Genomic DNA, 4,923 nt, shown 5'->3' with positions numbered 1-4,923 from the left:
TAAAAATTCAGACCCTTTACTTTGTTGAATCACCTTTGGCAGCGATTACAGCCTCGAGTCTTCTTGGGTATGACACTACAAACTTGGCACACCTGTATTTGGGGTGTACCAAAGCCTCCTGCATTGTCTTGGCTGTGTGCTTAGGGTCGTGTCCTGTTGGAAAGTGAACCTTCACTCCAGTCTGAGGTCCTGAGTGCTTTGGAGCAGGTTTTCATCAATGATCTCTCTGTACTTTGCTCCGTTCATCTTTCCCTCGATCCTGACTAGTCTCCCAGTCCCTGCCTCTGAAAAACATCCCCACAGCATGATGCTTCCACCACCATGCTTCACTGTATGGATTGTGCCAGGTTTTCTTCAGACGTGACACTTGGCATTCAGGCCAAAGAGTTCAATCTTGGTTTCATCAGACCAGGGAATCTTGTTTCTCATGGTCTGAAAGTCCTTTAGGTGCCTTTTGGCAAACTCCAAATGGGCTGTCGTGCCTTTTACTGAGGAGTGGCTTCCGTCTGGCCACTTTACCATAAAGGCTTGATTGGTGGATTTCTGCAGAGATGGTTGTCCTTCTGGAAGGTTCTCCCATCTCCACAGAAGAACTCTGGAGCTCTGTCAGAGCAATGCCAATGCCCTTCTCCCCCGATTGCTCAGTTTGGCCGGGCGGCCAGCTCTAGGAAGAGTCTTGGTGGTTCCAAACTTCATCCATTTAAGAATGATGGAGGCCACTGTGTTCCTGGGGACCTTCAATGCTACAGAAATGTTTTGGTACCCTTCCCCAGACCTGTGCCTCGACACAATCCTGTCTCGGAGCTCTACGGACAATTCCTTCGACCTCATGGCTTGGTTTTTGCTCTGACATGCACTGTCAACTGGCAGCAGGTAGCCTAGTGGTTAGAGCATTGGGCCAGTAGCCGAAAGGTTGCTGGATTGGATCCCCGAGCTGACAAGGTAAAAATATGTTGTTCTGCCCCTGAACAAGGCACTGTTCCCTGGTAGGCCGTCTTTGTAAATAAGAATTTGTTCTTAACTGACTTGCCTAGTTAAATAAAATAAAAACTGTGGGACCTTATATAGACAGGTGTGTGCCTTTCCAAATCATGTCCAATCAGTTGAATTTACCACTGGTGGACTCCAATTAAGTTGTAGAAACATCTCAAGGATGATCATTGGAAAAAAGGATGCACCTGAGCTCAATTTTGAGTCTCATAGCAAATACTTTTGTAAAATAAGGTATTTTTTATACATTTGCAAACATTAAAAAAAAACCTGTGTTCACTTTGTCATTATAGGGTATTGTGTGTGTAGATTGATGGGGATTATTTTTTTTTTTTAATATTATCTATTTTAGAATAAGGCTGTAACATAACAAAATGTGGAAACTATCAACGCGGTCTGAAAACCCTCTGTATGTACTGTATAGGGAACTGTGTGCCATTTAGGATGCAGTCAAAGCCTTAATGATCAGCAGTACAATAAAATCCCTCCTCCCAAGTTCAAAGCACTGCATGCTACTGAAACTGGACAATGCATATGTATATTTCAACTCACAGTTCACTCAGGCCTATTCCTACATTAATCTGTTCATCTCTGCACGCGGTCTGTAAACACTGGTGCCCATGTGGTTTTAATTGTAGCCCTGCATGTTTGTGTCCAGTTAAAGCACCCAGGCTCAATCTACATCCCAAATGGCACCCTATTCCCTACAAAGTGACCAGGTTCTATATAGTGCACTAATTTTGACAAGGTTTCTTGTCAAACGTAGTTCAATAGGGTGCCATTTGGGATGTAGCCTCAGAGTCTGGTGCTGTTTAGCCAGCTGCCAGTGTGGTATGTACACACACGGTGCCTCCTACCCCCTCCCCTCCTGAGACAGGGAGGAGAGACAGGGAGAGAGAGTGCCCTCCCGGTCCCACCATGTTCAGGCCCCGTGTTCATGGAGCCCCGTGTTCATGGAGCCCTGTGTTCAGGCCCTGTGTTCATGGAGCCCTGTGTTCAGGCCCTGTGTTCATGGAGCCCTGTGTTCATGGAGCCCTGTGTTCATGGAGCCCTGTTTTCATGGAGCCCTATGTTCATGGAGCCCTGTGGTCAGGCCCTGTGTTCATGGAGTCCTGTGTTCATGGAGTCCTGTGTTCATGGAGCCCTGTGTTCATGGAGCCCTGTGTTCATGGAGCCCTGTGTTCAGGCCCTGTTTTCATGGAGCCCTGTTTTCATGGAGCCCTGTGTTCATGGAGCCCTGTGTTCATGGAGCCCTGTGTTCAGGCCCTGTTTTCATGGAGCCCTGTTTTCATGGAGCCCTGTTTTCATGGAGCCCTGTTCATGGAGCCCTGTGTTCATGGAGCCCTGTTTTCATGGAGCCCTGTGTTCATGGAGCCCTGTGTTCAGGCCCCGTGTTCATGGAGCCCCGTGTTCATGGAGCCCCGTGTTCATGGAGCTCTGTGTTCATGGAGCCTTGTGTTCATGGAGCCTTGTGTCCATGGAGCCCTGTGTTCATGGAGCCTTGTTTTCATGGAGCCTTGTTTTCATGGAGCCCTGTGTTCATGGAGTCCTGTGTTCATGGAGCTCTGTGTTCATGGAGCCTTGTGTTCATGGAGCCCTGTGTTCATGGAGCTCTGTGTTCATGGAGCTCTGTGTTCATGGAGCCTTGTGTTCATGGAGCCTTGTGTTCATGGAGCCCTGTGTTCATGGAGCCCTGTGTTCATGGAGCTCTGTGTTCATGGAGCTCTGTGTTCATGGAGCTCTGTGTTCATGGAGCTCTGTGTTCATGGAGCTCTGTGTTCATGGAGCTCTGTGTTCATGGAGCCCTGTGTTCATGGAGCTCTGTGTTCATGGAGCCTTGTGTTCATGGAGCCCTGTGTTCATGGAGCCCTGTGTTCATGGAGCCCTGTGTTCATGTAGCCTTGTGTTCATGGAGCCCTGTGTTCATGGAGCTCTGTGTTCAGGCCCTGTGTTCATGGAGCCCTGTGTTCATGGAGCGCTGTGTTCAGACCCTGTTTTCATGGAGCCCTATGTTCATGGAGCCCTGTGTTCATGGAGCCCTGTTTTTCAGGCCCTGTGTTCAAGCCTTGTGTTCATGGAGCTTTGTGTTCATGGAGCTCTGTGTTCATGGAGCTCTGTGTTCATGGAGCCGTGTGTTCATGGAGCCCTGTTTTTCAGGCCCTGTGTTCAGGCCCTGTGTTCATGGACCTCTGTGTTCAGGCCCTGTGTTCAAGCCTTGTGTTCATGGAGCCCTGTGTTCATTGGAGTCCTGCTTTGTTTAACTTACACATTCCTTCAAACGAACAGTGTTTACATCAGTGTAGCCAGAGAACACCCCTAACAATTCTATTCCCTCCCTCCCTGTCCGCTTCGCCCTCCGACCCCACCCGTTCCTTGTCTCCACCAGGCTCCTGCAATGCTCCACCCTCCCTGTCTGCATCCTGCTCTTTTTAAAATGCCTTCATCATTGTGACGACATGCGTGTGGTTCTTCTTTTGTGGAGTCTTTTCTGTTTTTACGCTTTTTATCTTGAGTGTTGGATCAGGGGAATGTTGAGGTAATGTTACTGAAGTTGTGTCTCTCTCTGTCCACTGTCTGTCAAGCTGGGGGCCAAAACTACCACGGCGCCTGAGGAAGAGCAACTCACATACAGCCCCCCACCCCTCCCTTGTTCGCTTGTGTCACCACCATTCCTACATGTTTACCTCAGAGCCCCATTCCCTCACACCACCCAACTGCACTGCCTTGCAGACAGACACACACACCACACCAGACTGGACCAGTCCAACCAACCAGAGTGAACAAGCTTCACTTTTGAACTATGAACTTTGATCCTCCCAGCCAATGGAGTTTAACTGAAGGAGAAGGGAACAAACATAACTCTCCAGAAAACTCCCAGAACAATCCCTCTCGGTCGCTCTCCCTTCCACTCTACTGCCAAATCCCGAATGACTGAACTGGATCTTCGAAACAACAAAAATATTGAAATAAAGTATTTTAATTTTTTCCCCTTTCTCCCATTTTTCTGGAGATTTTAACGAGAATTTTCAAAGGGCATTTGGTCTTTTAATTGTGTAGAGATTGCAGGGACTTTGTTCATATTTTTCTAAGATTTTTCTTCTCGTCGTAATTGGAAAATCGGTATCTTCAAGGTCAACTTTGAAGGGACTCTTATTCTGAAGGGGGGGATGATAACAAGGGATTGTGGGTGATTTTTCTGTAACTCTTAAACCAATCATGATACGAGGATCCCTCTTCAAATCAAACAACTTTACAACCAATTTTGGTTTCATCTCTTGTACAGTACAAAAAGTTTGTAATATTTATTTTCCCTCTCAATGTGAAAAGTATTTTTTTTCAATTTAAGTGTAAAAAAATATATAATTTCATCCAAACATTTTTGAGGGCCAATTTAATATCTCGTTGAAGAAATTACTTCATTATCTATTCTTCTGGATGATATTCACACCTTTTGACTGTTTTTGTTTGTTTTTAGTCGTCGTTGTTGTAGTCACACTGGGGGGGGGGGGGGGAAGGGGCTTCATCAGAACTGGAGTGAAGGAAGCAGCGTATTGGAATGACATTATTTATATTTATTATTTTATTTACATTATTATTTCTGCATATGTATCCATTCATTTTAGATCACCCTGACTTTACAGGTTTGTAGTTATGTGTTTTTGTATTAGGCTACTCACACTGCGTTCCAACCACCAGCTCCATAACAGTCATCCATTTGCACCTGGCATGGCAGAGCAGCAGAGGCAACTTTACAATGTCCTTCATTTTCATGTATTTATACTTTTCTACCAAAGGGGGCAGTGTTTACTCATCTATAGAGATGGACCGTTATACAGAATATACTGTACTCTACATGGCTAAAAGTATGTGGATACCGCTTCAAATGAGTGGATTTGTTTTTTTCAACCACACCGATGGTGACAGGTGTATAAA

At 46.1% G+C, this 4,923-nt stretch overlaps 1 protein-coding gene across 10 annotated transcripts in view; it reads left to right on the top strand.

Moving 5' to 3' along the window:
• Positions 1-4,495, top strand: part of epb41a (erythrocyte membrane protein band 4.1a) — a 144,488-nt gene extending 139,993 nt beyond the window's left edge. For 9 of the 10 annotated variants that reach the window (XM_036953525.1, XM_036953527.1, XM_036953535.1 and 6 more), the window contains one exon: positions 3,573-4,495. The gene's annotated coding sequence lies outside the window, so the exon portion shown is untranslated. The other variant, XM_036953526.1, reaches the window with a different exon arrangement.
• The last annotated feature ends 428 nt before the right edge of the window (positions 4,496-4,923 follow it).

The sequence above is a fragment of the Oncorhynchus mykiss genome, chromosome 18 (assembly GCF_013265735.2).
Source record: "Oncorhynchus mykiss isolate Arlee chromosome 18, USDA_OmykA_1.1, whole genome shotgun sequence".
In the NCBI taxonomy this organism is placed as follows: Eukaryota; Metazoa; Chordata; class Actinopteri; order Salmoniformes; family Salmonidae; genus Oncorhynchus; species Oncorhynchus mykiss.
Note: the sequence above shows the minus strand (reverse complement) of the source record. Positions and strands in the feature narration are given on the sequence as shown.